The sequence below is a fragment of the Hetaerina americana genome, unplaced genomic scaffold, assembly GCF_022747635.1.
Source record: "Hetaerina americana unplaced genomic scaffold, ioHetAmer1.1.p SCAF_14, whole genome shotgun sequence".
Taxonomy (NCBI): Eukaryota; Metazoa; Arthropoda; class Insecta; order Odonata; family Calopterygidae; genus Hetaerina; species Hetaerina americana.
The window spans coordinates 2,815,836-2,833,099 of NW_027286514.1; the positions used below are offsets into that span (position 1 = coordinate 2,815,836).

Below are 17,264 nucleotides of genomic sequence, written 5' to 3' on the forward strand. Positions count from 1 at the left end.
TTCCTCGGTCCCCTCCTGTCATCCGTAAATTTCCGTCTGCAGGCGTCGTCTCGCTGTTAAACAGCGTCGTGAAGTGGGCGCACCTGCATTTCCCCTTCCGTTTGTAATACGGTCTCTTCGCCCCGGGAGAATTTCTCCCCCTTTCAACCCCATCGCTCGTGAGCCTGTGCATCCCCAGATACACGATCCTGTGGTTTCTCGTAGTGCTGAACGAAGGTGGTCTATTTTATTGTAAATATATGCAATGCACTCATGCGATTTGGGTGATTATCTTCTTAAATACCCTCTTCCGGGAAAGCTCGCCTCCCCTGCCTTGCAAACCAGTCATTTAAAACCTCCGCACAACAAGGCGGCCCGGGATGGAATGAAAAAAGACCATGTTTCGTATTATGCTCCCTCTATTTAGAGTAGTCTCTTCCCGGTCTCCGCTACCCTCCCCCCCGTGTCTGCACCCCCGCCCCTCGGCAATCGCCCTCCCGTTCTCATTCAGCCCATACCTCGCCGCCGCCTGCCACCACCACCGCCACCGCCATTATCCTGTCAACTCTCGGGTTGGAAAATTCTCGAGTGCAGAGAAAGGATTGGATTGGCCGTCGTCGCAGTCTTCTTCTTCTTAAGCAGTTATCTCTCTCTCCCGATGTCCCCCCCCTCACGCGCGTCCGCCACCCCCTCTCCCCCTCCCGCCCAGTTCCTCATATTCCTCCCCCTCCCCCCTCCGTCTCATCTCCTTTGTGGAGGCCCCTTTTGAGGAGGGGATAGTTCATCCATCCATTCCGCCGCCCTTTGCCCACCCCCTCCTCCCCCTTCGGATTCTCGAGTTGCCCCCGAGCCTCCGCTCGCCTTCACCGATATCCACGTGAACCCGTGTCTCCTGGCTGGGACGCGGGCGTGCGCCTCTATCGCGCCGTGATTCGCGGCATGAGGGAGAGTGATCGCCGCGGATGGGGCCGAAAGGGGAGGAGGGCATTCGCCCGGCGAATGGTCGGAGACGACCGCTCTCCTCTTTCCCGTCATCTCCCGACCATTGTCTTTCCTTTTGTTCGCACTCATTTCCCACGGTGGTGCTTACATTTGGACGGATGGAATAATTTTGGAAGGATGATTTTGGAGGTTTTTAGTGCGCGCCAATCGTCTATTACAATCGAAGAGCTATGTGGACTCCTCGCCGACTTCCGGCGAGAGAGGAGGATAATCCTACTCAAAGCAATTCTCTTACATTCTATCCCTTTGTCCTAAAGTCGCCTTTCGTTCCTGCGAAAAAGATTATGACCATTATTTTGTATTCTACCGGTTAAAGTAGGTTTTGGATGGAAATAGCCCTATGCGATTTCTCTTAACCAAAAACATCCTGAAATCGGGGACTAGAGTAAGTACCTCATCAATGCCGCTCACGTCGTTCCTCCCTTCATTCCGTCCAACATCCCTTTCCTATTCCTGCCCCTTCCTCGTTTGCCAAACATGCTCCCCTCTGACACAGTCCTTAGCACCTCACTGCCGATCAAAACGCTCTGCATTCCTCTTTCCTGCCTCCGGATTCCTCCCAACATTCCCCTCTCCTCCCCCACCCACCATACCTAACACTTCCTCGTTTGTTTTCCTTTCTGTTCACTTCACCTTTTCCATCCTTCTCCACACCCACTTATAAAAAGCCTTCAATCTATGCCTGTCATCCTCCTTCAGTGACCATGTTTCCGCGCCGTACAAAACCACGCTTCATATCAAAGTTGTGACGAGCCTTTTCTTAACATCCTTGCTCTAAGTCCCTATAATCAATTCCTCCCTCCTCTTGAAAGCTCATTAAAAACGTTATTGTGTCTCCATAAATGTGTCATCGGGAGTAGAGTTCGGGAATTCTAATTATTTAAGGGTGCTTTTCATGGTTGGAAAACTACCAGTCTATAAAAATTTATTTGAGATAATGATCTCGCTGAAATTCTATCCTTGAAAAAAAAAAGGAAAAGAAAAGGCGTCTTATACGTGATGGACGCGTTGAAATAATTGCGTCGAAACTTGTTCCATTCATGCCATCACTTCCCAGAAGCTTGTCTGTTGATTGAGCGCTGGCAAGGTCGAGGCAAAATCCCGGAAATAGGCAATATAAAATTTTCAGTGATATCTGCGGGCGAAAGAGTTTCTCTGATGTGCATGCCCTGGTTATTTCCTGCAGCCTGCATCCGTTCAGTTCAGGCATGATAGGGCCGCCGTCATCTTATCTTCAATTTTATGCGCGTAGTAATAGGAACTCTACTCGTTGTGTCCTTTAATGCACAGTGTTTTCAACCTACAGGTATGTGAAATCAATTGTCGAATATGCAATCAGTTCAACCAAAGCAAATACCCTCTGAAGTTTTCAATTTACTAATTTAAATGTACGTAACGCTTTCTTCAATTTCTTTTTTCTCCTTTTTTTTATTTTTGAATTTTTACCATAAAAGTTGTTGTTTTAGTATCTTAATCGCTGGTTAAAATGTAATAATTTTATAGTGTTAATATTTAGTATGTATATATGTACATATATATTTTATTTTTGCGTTACCAGCGAATTTCAAGCGTACTTCCTCAGGTAATCGGAAGAGGAAATTTCTAATTTGATTTGCTACGGATTAGAGGTGCCGTTGGACATTAGACGTTTATTGACGATCCGAGTAGACTCAAATTCAGTTGTAAGCAAGATAGGCGAGGTTTACATAATTTCGTTCGATGCTGTGTTTTTATGTCGCGTGTGGCACCAACTTATGCTCGCACGGGAAGCGAAAGCACAATGTTGAATGGTTTGTTTAATTGTTGGTGGTGCGCCGTTGCAGTGAGAAGGCCTCCGACTGTTATTTTATCCTCGACCTTCTCCCTTTTCCACCCCTCGCCATCTCCCTCTATGCCCTGACCGACACCTCGACCTCCCTCCCTCCCGCGCCCCTGCTCCCCCTCCCTACCCCATACATCCCAATGGACCCCCTCCGCATCTCCCACCCGCGAATCCCGAAACCCCTCCCCCTCGCTTGCCAACGCCCCCTCTCCTCACCAACAACCATCGAGAGAGGAGGAGGGCACCTCTCGCCTTGTGATGGGCTGCTTCTGCTGCCGTGAGTGGCGTGGGAGACCGTGGACGTGACCGCTCCGATGACCATAATGCTCCGAGGGGACACAGGGTGGGGTGGGGGGAGACTTCCCTTGTCCTCCACCCCCGTCCCACTCAAACACACCCTCTCTACCCCTCCTCCGCCTACAATTTCTCTCCCGCCCTCCCCATTTAGGACGGTGTTTTTTCAATCCCTCCGAGCCACGTTATTTCATCTCCTCCCTCTTCACCTCACAACCACCAAGCTAACCCCCCCCCCCCCAGCCCTCTTTCCCTCTCCTCCCCCCTCCCCGTTTTTTATTATTAAACGACTTTCACGGATGATCTTCTCTTCGGTGATATGGCCTGGACGACTGCCTGGTTGCCCGCCTCTTCAGCCGTCAAAGCCCTCGACACTCCTCCGACACCCTCAGCCCCGCCATCGCAATCCCGTCCAGTTTCTATTTGTTTAGGTTTCTGCGATGAATTAAATCCGAAAGATTAAAAAAAAACTAATTTGACCAACAGCATTAGTGCTTCCAACTTGTATTTATTTCTTAGTGAAGTTAATTTTCTATGGGTGTTATTTTGTCGTGTACTGGTTGAACGATGGTCATAAATATGTGTTGGTGCTTGTGCATGCAACGCACTCGGACGACATTGAGTCCTCTCGAATTCGTTGAATTTTCGAACAACTATTTCTATATTATATATATAGTATATATATATATATATATATATACATACATACATACATATACATATATATGTGCGTGTGTGTGTATATATATAAAATAAGCTGTAGCAGAGCATGAAACCCCGGGATTCGAGCCCCCCCCCCTCCTGGCCCTCAAAAAATGACTCTTGGATCACTCATCTCTTTCGCTGTCGTCACGATTCCCCCCTCCCTCTGATCCCTTCTTGGTATTCCCAAGACACCCGGTGTGTGGGGGATGACTTGAGTTCGGTATGGCTGGCATCAAGGGGTTTGGGGATGCAGATGGACGCAGCGCACAGATGCTAGTCTCGGAGAATGGGTTTAGACACATAATGGCGTGTGCGAACTTGTTGCAATGCCCTTAAGACGATCGGGTTTTAGTGGCCCTGTGTGGTTGATGATTGCTGGTGTAGAGGGGGAGGCTTTCAACCGAACCTGCGGGCACTCAGTCCTCTTGGTCCATTTTGCCAACCTATGCTTAACTTGACCTGCGATATGAAGGTGGGAAAAGATCATCTTGGTAAAGATATGGATGTGGCCCATCCAAATTCCGTCCGGTCGCAACGTTACTTAACTTCGGTGATCTGCGGTTTGTTAATGTGGCCAGGCCCTTGCCCCTAGAGGCACTGCGAGAAATCAAGAGAGGCACCTAGTTGGCACTGCCTCTTCATTATTTCGTAATGCTGCTTTCATGAGGAATCATTTACGTGTTGGCATTCATTGTAGCTGTTTAGAACTCGGTCTTTGGCACAAAATAAAATTGTTTATTGGCCTTTATCTTCTCATTCAATAAAATCAGTATATTTTTATACGTTCTCCATCCTTTGGTTGCATTTAAAATGGGAATCAAAAAATGACCGGACTGAGAACTTTTTGTCTCCATGGCATTCATATGCTCATTTAGGGAAATTGGCACCCGAGAGAGAAAAGATAAAAGCTCAGTTAAAAAAAATCAGATTCATTTTCTTTGAACGCTAGTCATATATTTACATCTATCATTCCTGTAATTTTCTTATTCTTCTGTTCATCTCGTTATGTATTCTTGCGCATGAAGGACCTCGCCGCAACTAAGCAGCCGATTACAGACGGGCTGCGGTAACCCGAGTTCCGTACGCTTCCACAGCAATGTCTCATCGGCGTTGTATTTTCTCATTTAACTTCCCATGACCAACAAGGTCCCGGTGATATAAAACAAAATGTCGCGACGAGCGCGTAGAGAGTGGTGGAAGTAGATTGAAGAGTCGAAGGGGGAAGGATTAATGGGAGGGGAAGAGGTCACGAGGGGCGGACGACTTTCGACTGAATCTCCGTGGGTTAGTGCGATGCGGGTTACATTCCGCTGGTCCAAAACTAGATGCCCCATCCATCCCCCGCCCCATCCTCCCTTCCCTCCCTCCCTCCCACAACCACACCCCCGCCCCCTCCCCTCTGGTCCATCCAGGCTGCTCCACACACTCCACGGCGACATCAAACTCGGCCACAAACGCGAAAAACTGCCGCAACGAAGCTAAATGGGTAATTTTCCACTTTAAGAGAAAAAAGGGAAGGATGTATGAGTGGGGATGGAGCGGGTGTGGGGGGGGGAGAAGGAAAGAAAAAAGTCACTCTTTCCCCATCGCAGCCGCCGCCCGTATCCTGGGTGGCTGTGATTACCAGTATTTCCCACGGCTCTAGACCCTCCCTTCTCCCATGCGTCGCCCTGTTTCCCTTTTATCGCCTATTTCTGGCCCCCGCTTACTCTCTACGCCACCCACCACCCCTCTCCCACCTCCACCCTCACCTATCCTCTCCCATCCGCCCGCGTTTCCTCTCGTTCGTTTGTTGCGTTTCTTTTTTTTTTGGTCGTCCAATCCGAGCGAAGTTTTCTCTCTTGGTGGTGACACAAAGTGGCGGAGGTGTGCATTTCCCACCCTCGAACGTCCCCTTTTGTTGTTTTGGGTTAATGTTTTTGTTGTTTTGGGTTTTGTGTTTTTATATAATGTTGGTGACCTTAGCATCCTGTGGTAGTGCAGTCCAATTCCCCCCTTCGGTGATATTATTGCCGTCGTACGGGGTAACAAGGCACGCGGTGCAACACTACAGTGCTGTTGAAATATCTGATGCCGGAATATACTGAATCATTTTTGAAACTTGAGTTTTATAAGATTTGCGTCGGATTCCAAAGCTGATGACAATTACCTTTCCTTATTTAGAGGCGGCTCATTCCAAAGAGAGCGCCGCAATTCCCGCCATTCCTCCAGTGTACTCTCGCTCTAATTCCTGCTCGATCTTTTCCTAATTTTCGTCTCTATAAGCGCTTCGTTAACTCATCCACCACTCGCCAGAAATGTTTTTCTAATTCGTTTAAGGATTCTGTTGTTAGGTATGCGCTTAAACATCGTTTTAATATTTCCTATTCCGGAACAAATGCGTGCGTATGATGATATGTTTAAAAGCGTTAACCGTTCTTCAGTTCAGGCGTCCTCTCTGGCGTCCATTTGGACGGAGCGAAGCGAAGGAGTGCCGCAACAGGAAATATCGAAGATGAATTGTGATCTAATACCGCTGAGCTCTCTCTCTCTCTGTCTCTGGCAGCATGTCACAAATCATTGAGTGATGATTGATGTCGTAAATCCACGATGGGTGTGTCAAACACCAATTCCTCGTTTGCGGACTGGAGGAAAACGGGAGGGTGGGAAGAAGTCAATTGAGGCAATTATGCAGGAGACGCTGTGACATGGTTGGAGCAGCGGTGTGGTGACGCTGTGGTAAATCAGTATATTTGGTCACCGAAAAAAAGATAGTTTCGCCGTATTTGTGTTCCCCGTCAATTTGTCGTGAGTTCCAATGTCATTTTAAAGAGAAGGGAATTTTGTATCTTTTTCACCGTGATCCTAGGAGCTGGAAATAGTCTATACTTAATTCTGGGGTGCCGTAGGAATGATGGTTCTATGAGCTGTTATAGCACCAGACATGATTTCAGAGAATGTTGAAAATGAGACATTATATTATGAAATGCTCGTAAAGGAAAGTCGAGGATGATATAATACGGCCTCGTCTCACAGTATTTGGTGTTCACGGATTGGAGAAGGGGAAGCTGGTAAGTTTAATTTCTTCAGTTCGGAAGCCTCTTTGCGTTATTGTCTATGTTATTAATTCCATTTTATAGTAATTTGTGGAAATAGCCTCCGAACAATTGACTCTCGAGTCGGAAGTGGACTTCGGTGTTCCGTACCTCTCTAAGAACCTAGGTCTATTTTGCTCCGTTCGATACTGGTTTTCGATCTCCATTTTCGTAATAACCCTCCCCTTAGTGTGTCACCAATTTCAACTTTCAGAATTAGCCCTAAACACTTAAGTCTCATGATGCGGCCCTACGATGTTCGATTAGCACTTCCAAAATAACGACACAGCGATATAAGAATTTTTCGGAAGGCCTTAAGAATGGCTTGGAAGCGAGTGGGTGCGCATTCGCGTGCATGCGCTAGCCGCTCCCCAAACCCTTCCACCGAGACGAATCGGTGTTCACGTTGGAAGTGACACTCCCTGTTTTGTCATTGGCGCATAGAAACGGCCTCTTTCCAGGTCCCTCTGGCAAAGCGACGGGCGTAAATGTTTAAGGGGGCAGACTGCGCATATTTTCTCTCCCGATTTAGACGCAACACAAAAGATATATGCGATAGATTTCAACTCTTACCTCCCCCGTGGATCCAAAGTTTTGCAAAATCCAAATGCCGAAAGGTGCCGCGAGGAATCGGGGCGGCCGAAAGTGGCGATGCTTCTTTATCGTGCCGCCATGTTGACCGTGATTGTCTCCCCGACTTAAGGGAATCAGTAAGATGGGCTACCGACTCGGTGGAGTACGTTGCGTTCGCCGAAGAGTGCGGTACGTTATCGCGTGACTTAATCATTGTGGGAATGATGGGTAAGGGCGTATTTTGCGACAAGGACCAAGACCTCGGGATTGCTTAGGAACTTCTCGTAACACGAAATTTCAATAAGTCGTAAGCATTTGGTTCATTTCATTCTAAAATAAAGACTTAATGCACTAAACCTATGTGATTGGGATATTCATTTACTTGGAGACATTTGACTGCATTGATTACTGCTATAGTCCGTGTCTGCGTGAAGCTAGACATGCTGTTTGCGGTATGTATGTAGTTTATAACTTTTTTAATTATGATAACGCAACAAACTATTAGAAGTACTCTGAATTCTTTGGGTGGTGTATTGAACCGGAATTCAATAATATCAGAGTGTAAAAATCATTCACTTTGGGATTTTTTCGCTCTGAAATTTTAATACATATTTAGCGGATGACTCCTTCAGAAGTCACTGTCGCGGCATCTCCAGCGTTATCTTGAAATTTGAATCGGAATATTAGTTTTTTTATATTATTGGCTCATGGTTAAATTAATCGTGCAATATTAAATGCATAGCTTCCGTGGAAAATGAATCGGAAGCCTTCGGAATCATTTGGCATCCCCGCACGTTACCGAACAGCATGCAGTTGTTTTAATAGAAGCTTCCGATTTCTCTTTATTTTTCGGATTGCGAATAGTTGGGAAATCGTGATTGAAACATTCCGAATTAAGTTGCAGCCGACGTGCCCTGCTTGAGCCAACCTCGCTGGGGAGAATCGCGCACCCCAGATCGCCGCCGCATACCCAGTTGCACAATCGACGACCGACCACGGTGATAACGGCATCCCATCATCCCTTACCGCGGGCGCGGCGATTCCCGCGCGAAGGGACCCGACCGGCCGCTTGCGAAACGCGGTCCGTGGATTCGGATTCTGCCGGCGGGAAGGGGGCGTGATCGCATCCGCGCGCGCGCTAAAAGGCAGGCTTGGCGGGAGAGGCGGCCAGCCGAGGGGAAGGGGGTTGCTTGGGGGTGAGCCAGGGGGCGGCGGTTGGGGATGAGGAGGGGCGTTGAGAAACCACGTTCCGATCAGGTGAAGACGTCTATTTGGGGAGATCAGATGAGAACCAAGCTACCGATCACCTGCCAATGCGCGGGACCCGTTCGACCCCAGGTTGCAACCGCCAAAAGTCCTCCCGCCAATCCCGTCCCCCCTCTACGGGTGTTGGCGAGGGCATAGAAATTAATCGACAGCTAATGTGAGCGATTTCTGCTTGATTCCTGGGATGTCTTTGTCCTCCCGAATCCAAAGAGGTTGTTGCCGAAGTGCGTTTGACGCAGTTTGGGACCGACACCAAAAGGAGGAAGGACAAAGAGAGATGAATGATGGGAGTGGAGATGAAACTCGTGCAAAAGAAGTCTCCAGATGGAGTAAAACGTGTTGGGGTGATCGCGTTAGATTTCGGTGAGAGTTGATTCATCCCTGGGTGTGTGGCAATTGCATCGAGTGACGTTGTAAACTATTTTTAATGAGCCATTCCTCGCTCCGGTAAACAGGTGCTTCCAAGACTCCTTTGCGTAGTTTCGCTTGACGATATGCGTTGTTTTTCAACTTATGCAACGAACAATTGGGTTTTAACAATGGAAATGTTTTGGCGTTTTCCATCGCATCGCCCCAAATGATCTATCTTTCGTTTGAAAGCAGTCGGAAATGTAATTGTTTTTAATCGTGTCGAAAGTATTTGTATTAAAAGTAACCACATAGTTTCGGATACATCTGCGCATTGACCGACATATTATTAGTTTTGTGAAAATAAAATTATTGAGTACAATAAAAGAAATGCTACTAATATTTTTTATTTTAAGCTTTTTATTTTTTTATTTAGTACTACTTTGAAAACGAAAAAAATTGAAACTGTATGGGCAGGAAAACAAACGAAGAAGATCTATCTAGGCATGGTAGCAGATGGGAGAGAGTTTAAGGAGAAATCCAATTGTGGTAGGAAGGTTGATGGATGAAGAGCATTTGATGGTATGCTAAAGATAGGGTTAGAAGGGAGGATATTATGCAAGAGAGGAAGTTGGAGGAGAAGAATAGTCATGTTGGACGGAATGAAGGCCAGTAAAATGTATGCGGAATTGAGGAACAGTTTGTAGTAATGCTTGGTATCATGTTGCGTTTTGTTGGCCAGGCTGAGAAATGTTGGAGGCTGAACGTCTGTTTCCATCCAAAACATACCATAAACAGTGAACCTTATAAGATCCTTTTTGCACTTTCACCGGATATTTCAGCGTGGCACATGGCGATGGAGAAGTTGGAGAAAACTGACCTAGGCGGAAGTCAAACCCGCACAATCAGAGCTGGCAGGCAGGAACGTTGCCCCACTACCGTCCGAGCTGGTAATCAATATATCATTGTTAGCAGTGAATTGCCAACTAATTCTTTTAGTTATGTTATTAATTAACCTTGATGCTTACATAAATTTTGGATAACGGTTAACATCTATTCTGGTATTTTATATTTAGCGATGACTTTTACAAATCCCTTCTTTATTATGTTGTTAGCTCTTAATGTTTTTCGCTTACTGAATTCTTCTCTTCTTCATGAAATCGTGGATAAGATTCTACTGAATCTTATCCACGATTTCATGATCAATATTTGTGCATTCATAATTATACCTCTCATAAGATTTCTTTGACGAGGCCAAAAGGCCAACAAGTACATTCTTGTACCTATCCGAAATTGAGGAAATTCTCTCGTCAGTCAGACCTATCGCTTTACCTCATGACCGCGTGTCATGCAGAACCTGTAATTTCTTTTCGCGCATCGTCTGGTAGCAGCGTATTTGTGTGAAGAAGGGAAAATCTTAATTAGAAAATATTAATGGCTGTTTTATGCATATTACCTCTAGAAGCCGTTAATAAATTAAGCAATAATGGATCTGAGGCCACGGTATCCATAAATTAGATACTTCTCACGTCATTATGCGTGTATAAATTTAGCCCCGAGTATCTTGTGCTCCGGTGCGGGGAAAGAAAGGAGGGCGGCGGGAGGGAGAGGAGGAGGCGGGCGGGGGGCGGCAGTGCGATGTTCATTAATCATTCACTTTTTGTCGTTCCGTTCCGCCGGGTGCACCTCCGCCTCCTCCTATCCACCTCGCACGGACGTACCCAAGGGCCGGCCGGGAGCCGAGCGGCGAAAGCTCGCGGAACACACGCGAAAAGACTGCGGCGTTAAAACAATGTGCGGCCCTACCCCCTCCCACACCCCTCCCCAACGACACCTTCCTCTCCATGCGCCCCTCCTCCTTTGAAGAGAGTCCCTCTTCCTTCGCGGACAATCCACGCTCTCCACCCCCCACCCTCCCCAGCCCTAACCCCCCTCCCCTTGCGCGCACATACACACCCGAAGGGGGAGGCCGCCTTCACGAATGCACCAGTCCCGTGCACTCCACTCTCTCCTCCTCCCCTCTTTTCCCGTGCGGCAGCTCAACGCACTTATTTTAGGGGCTCGTAAAAACGGTCGGAACGTGACATTTCAAAGTCGTTAGTGCGTTCCCTGCCTCCACCTCTTCCTTCTCGCGCCCCCCCGTCTTTCTTCCTTTTTCATTCGCCGCCCCTTCTCTCTTTCTCGTCCTCTTCGCTCCCTCCACCTCTCCCCCTCTCTCCTCGCTGATTTTCTCTTCTTGGCCCACTGTTCTCACATCATCTCTTTCCTTCCTTCGTAAGCCATCGCTTTTCTTAAGGTTTCCCGAATATCCCATCGTGGCACTTCCCGAACCACAAAATCCTCCTTTCCAACACTTCCCGTGCTCCTGCGTGCTGGGTGCAGTCCGAATACTCGTGCGAAATGAAATTTCCATTGCAGAAGGAGCGTGATAAGATACCATTCTGCATTTCAATGTTTCTGCTGTGGGAATTTCTGGCAGGGTATATGCGTCATTGATATGGACACGTAGTCGATGATCACTTATTTTCGTGATTATTAGTTGGTGGTAATTAATTTTTGCTTTGGATGCTTTTTATTTTCAATACCCTGCATGATCTTGGGTTTGGGAAGAAAAAAAATTCACCATGGTTGTAATGCCCTTTAAGGTTAGGGTGTGGCGCTGTTTCGATGTTCTTTTAAACAATAAATGGTTTGGGAATACCCCGTTTACTTCCGGTTCATCCAAATTTTTCAGGTTGAAACGTTTTTTGTATAATCACACATGTAAGAATGAAGCATTCTCCTGCAATACTTTTTTGGTTGATCCATTTAGATAAAATTTTCAAAACGATAAATAAAAAGATTATTTATCGTTTCGAAAATTTTGTCTGAATAATTCAATCGAAAAAGTGCTGCAGGAGAGTGCTTCAGTCTTACATTATGGTAAAACATCCAATACTAAGAAGTTAGTTCGTGATTACCCTTCCTACACTTGGGTCAAGCATTGCGGAATATCAGTCGCGCCATTTCAGTAAGGCTTTTCACCGAGAGTACAATGTGTTTCACCTTGTTATCGATTCCATCCCATTAATGGCTAGCCTACACAAATCCATGTAATTAAACCGCATGAGAAATGTAGAAAAAATGAATCGCGGATGGGAAAGTGGCAGCTTTAACTTTGCAATATCAGCATCTGAGAGGGCGCTGATTGATAATTCTTAGAACCAAGTGACATTTTTTGTATTTACGTAAGTTCCTTCTTGTATCCACTTGTTTCTTTTTCCATTGACGCCCCGGTCGAACTGCGTTCCCTTTTTTGCGGAGGAACACGAGAGAAAGCCGAGTTTCTCCGTCACCTATCACTCGAGTAAACGGAGGTTTGAGTAGTCCCGCTACCACGCTTCCTACCTCGGAGCGACGCGGCAGCAAGGAGCGCTCGGCAAGGATCGAGGTGGAATAGGAGAGGGGGAAGGTAATGTTCCCATCCCGTCCCGGGGAGAAAAGATCGAAGGGTGGAGGGGTTAGGAAAAGTCGCCCTCCCCTCCCTCGCTTCTCGAGCTTACCGTGTTGCCATCGCCCGGAGAGACGGGAAAACTATCCGATCCCTTCCGGTCTCTCATCTCTCGGTGTCCTACTTAATAGCATTAAGGGCTGCAATAGAATTTGCTTAAGGAGGGCGACGGGGGTGGGGGTGGATAAAGGGTTGGGGATCGGGGAGGGGGTGAGAAGAGTTGACGGAGGGGGACGGTGCGGGTGCGGGGCCGCCTTTGGGCCGTGGGCGGGGGGTCTACTACACTCTATGGCCAAGGGAAGGTGGAGCCAAAGAGGAGGGTGAGGTGGGGGGGGTCGCGGAGGGAAGGGGGTTTTCAGGCCGGTGCAGCTGTGCACATGGAGGCGGGGAAGTGGAGGGGGAGGAGGAGATGTAGAGTTTTATTTCCACTTCCCAAAGAGTTGGATGACTGAAAAGGAGGGGGAAGTTCGGGGTGGGGTGCGGCCGGGGGGGGGGGAGAGGTTTACGGAGGCGGAGAAGGGGGAAGCGACGAGGCAGAGGGGTGAGGAAAGAGAGAGAAGAGGAGCGATGAGCAATTTTGTGCTTGCAACCTTGGGTTTTGAGATTCCCTGGGTCTCTCTCTCTCTCTCGAAGTGAGAAAGAGGTGAGATATCGTATTTAGCCTTTTTACTCGCGAGAGTGTGTGCCTGAGTTTATTGCAGCGGAGGGATCGGAGAACAGAATGAGCGAAATTTTATCAGTGAGCTGCGTGGCTGTGGTATCGTTAAAGTTAGCGCTGTTATAGTATCCGAAAGAGAGGAAAAATACGCCTGAGAACGATTAATGAGAAAAATCAAATGTTGCATTAACTTTGGGGGCCTCCATTGTGGGATAGGTATTAATGGTCTATTTTTGTGGTTATCATCATCGGCGGTGCAGTACCCAGGACGTAAATGGATGTCCCATAATTTCAATTTGGACACCAAATAGTATGTTCTCCCCGGTGAATGCAAGGAGGGAGAGGGTTGGGTGTCGGGGCCGCTTCCCATACCTTGAGGCGAAGGGAGGAGAGGGAGTGGGCTTGGAGGGCAGGGGGAGGCGATTGGGGTGGGGGGTCCGCTTTTATTCCCTTTGGAGGCTGTGCTCTCCTCCTTCGCAAAGGTTGGGGGGGGGGGGGGCGGGTTGATGAGGGAGAAGCGGCGGTGGGGATGCACACAAACACACACGCACACACGGGGAGCATCCGTCTTCTCTCTATCTCTCTCTCCCTCTCCTTCCCTCTCGTTTCCGACCCCTTTTTAAAAAGGACCCCAGAACCACTCCAGAAGCACATCCCCCTTTTTCCCCCCCATCCTCCCCCCACCCATCCTCCCTGTACACCGGAAAGCATCTTCAAAGCCATTATCAATTGCCTGAAAAAAATGGTAGGAGACTCTCCTCGGCATCCGTTTTTTCGACCTCCCTCCCTCCTTGCTTCTCTCTCTCTGAGGGCTGCGATGGAGAGGGAGGAGACGAAGGTCTTGACTTGATCCCCCCCCATCGAAACCTTTCACCCCACACGGGTAGGTTTGAAGAGATGGGACGGAAGAGGAGAGGGGAGTTGTGCGTGGAATCCGCGAACGAATGCAAATGCAAATCCAGGGAAGAAGCGTGACTACGCATTACGCACTCGAAACGTTGATATTTTTAGTGAAGACTTAGAAGCAGCTTAACGTCCATGGGTTTAAAAATAAATCCGATAATGTCTCGCTCCGAGGTTTCAAACACATCGTCTGCCAGGATGTCCTTTCGCCTATACCCGTGGGTATAAACGCGGACACCACTCGCTCTTTCTCGTGGTCTTAGTATTTCATCGTTAGGAGGCGCACTGGCTCGGGGTGACCGCACCGCAAAGCACCACCGCTGGTGTGTAATGGTCGAGCACGTTCGAGAGCGGACGTGTGTTTCGGGTGGTGTGCGTGTCCACCCGTCGTCTCCCATCCGTAGGCCGTCCGAGGCGTGCATGCCCTCTCGGCCACCTCCGTGCTTCCCGTAGGACCTAATTGGAAAGTCATCCTTTTGGGGAGAGTATTTTTGGAATGGTAGTAAATGGAGTAACCTTTTGAGGATTTGCACAAATATTGAGTCTTAGTGCATCGCGAAATTGCTGAGCGTGTAGCATCAAGATATGCACACAAGATCGAGGAGAAACTCGGAAGGACTTCATTTTAATGCTCGCATACGGAACTGATTTAATGTTTTCATTCAACCGGTCGACATTTTTGTGAAATTTTGTTAAGGCACTTGATTCCCGCCTAAGTTCAATGATGATAAGCTTGTGGAGTTCGTTCATTTCCATCGAGATATTCCCGTTGTTCACCTTGATTTTTTCAAAAAAATACTTTTTAACTAATCGTCAAACCCGTTATGAATGCCCGATCAAGCAAACAATTGAGCAATGGTACCTCGAATTCCTCCTCCTTTGACAGCGGTAAGATTTTTACATATTGGAACATTAATATCAGTTAGTGAGAGCCACCATGTACCATGTGGACTGTGGGATGCAAATATGCCATCAGCTAAAAGAAATGTTAATATAGACCTGTCATCAATTACTGCAGAACTCGCATTTTCTTTCAGCGTTAAAAAATGCTGAGAAATGCATGCTATATGACTATTTATGTTATGCAGCGTAATGAATTCTACGACAAATTCCAAGAAACTACGGGAAATGCCGCAACAGTAACTTTTAACAAGGTCATCCGCTAAAATTCATTTCAATGCCACAATTTCAGAGTGTAAACGGTGAAGGCGAATGATTTGTACACTCTGAAATTGTTGCATTGAAATTCTAAGACATTTATTTAACAGTTTTCAGGGCCAATACGCAACCTCATTCTGCTCAATAGATTGCTAATAATTCTATAATTTTATTCATTTGTATTACCTTGGAAATAGGTTTAAATGAATTTCAAGGGAATGTAAACGTGGGTGTGAAGAAGGATGGAAATGATGAAATGGACGGAAAGGAAAGCCAGCAAAGAAGTGACTTCCAGGCATGTCGGGGGACGAGAGAGGTTGTTGGGAGATGCCCAAAGGAGGTAGGAAAAGTGAGTATTTTGATTTGCGATGGAATGCTGAAGACTGTGATAGGGGGTAGGACGTCAGGCAAGCAAGGTAGGGGAGGAAAAGAGTAGTAATGTTGGGCAGAATGAAGGGAGATAGAGAGTATACGAACTTGAAGAACATTTCAATGCAGTTTTGGGTGTCAGGTTGCCTTTCTGGATGGAGCTGGGAAATGTAGAGATGATCAGTCTTGTGCCCATCCAAAACCTCTCTTAAACGGTAAACTACCATTAATAATAAACACTTATTCTATTCTTGTCGAAATCACGCAGTGTATGAATGTATTTTTGTTGAGTAATTAGCCTTCTGTTTTTTGTCTTGGTTATTGTAGTGTACGCTGCTTGTCATATTTTACAAAAATATGTTCATTTTTTATTGAGATTTTCAATCAATGATTGTTAAAGCTCCTTGCTCGGTATCTTTTGTTGAGACAGTTTCTCCTAACACCTCGCCGCAGTCGGCTCATCAATCTCTTCCCCTGCGGCTTCCTGCCATCCACCACGCCCTCTCGCCATCCCATGTCTGCCACCTCAACACCAATCATTCCAAACACCAGCGGAACAAAATAAAGTCAGCCGCCTCCGAGTCTGCAATCGCCTCATTACTGGAAAACGAATTTTCTCCACTCCGTTGCTCATCATTCCCCGAAAAAAAGCTCTCGAAATTAAAAGATCGATCTCCCCTCAGCCAATTTATTTTCTATTTTCCCGTAATCTAGTGGTGACAATCCGATTAAATTTTCCAGATATTGACACGCCCCCCTTAATTGCGTGTGTATGCCCCATCGCCAGAAACGTTTCGTTCCTCCGCGTCTCGGCCAAAGTTTCAAGTCGTTCGAATCGTATTTTTTTCCTTTGGGCTTCGTTTTACATTTCTTGTTTTTTTTCTCAACGGCTTACGGTGAGATTTTCATCTCGATTGTCTCGTATTTGGATTTTGAGTCGTTTCTCATTTTATATCCCTTTCACGTAATAAAATTGAGGGCGTGGTTTCGTCGAGGCGTGTGGGATCGTAGAAATGGGAACGGGGAGAGATGAAGTGCCGGGAGAAGGGTCTGGTGCCCGTGTGTAGTGGAGAGAAACTTCGAAGGGTCCAGGGAAACGAATACACTTCGATGACTCTTACGATATCAAGACATCTCAGTCGTGGACTTGGGACTACGTTGCTCGGCTAATGGTCATAAGCATATTCAGTTATTCAAGTGATCCAAATTAATTTTTCTAAATTTGAAAGATCTCATAAGAATGTTCCAAATACATTCTGGATTGATATGGGCGTTAACTAAAAGCTTGGAATGTCCCCTTGGTAAAAATTAGGATAGTTAGCATTGCATTTTTTTTCTTCTATGCCCATTTAAATTTCTAAAAATGTTTCTCGAATAAATTATCGTTTTGATATAATTTTCAATGCATGAATACGCGAAAAGTGAGGTCATGAATTTATCTATTGGGAAATGTGTTCACATATTAGCCTGAATAATATCTGATTCGTAATGGAAGATCTTTTAATAGTGTTTTGGGAATTATCTAAAGGAAGAGGTAAGTGCGGTTGTCGGAAAGTGGTGTAAGCTTTTCAGTACGTAGAGAAAACAATGTTACATTTTTCATTAGATTTGTCGAAATAATTT

The 17,264-nt window shown here is 46.6% G+C and overlaps 1 protein-coding gene across 1 annotated transcript in view; it reads left to right on the forward strand.

Moving 5' to 3' along the window:
- LOC139686388 (zinc finger protein castor homolog 1-like) overlaps window positions 1–17,264 on the forward strand; it is a 140,945-nt gene that overhangs the window by 73,327 nt on the left and 50,354 nt on the right. The window lies entirely within an intron of this gene.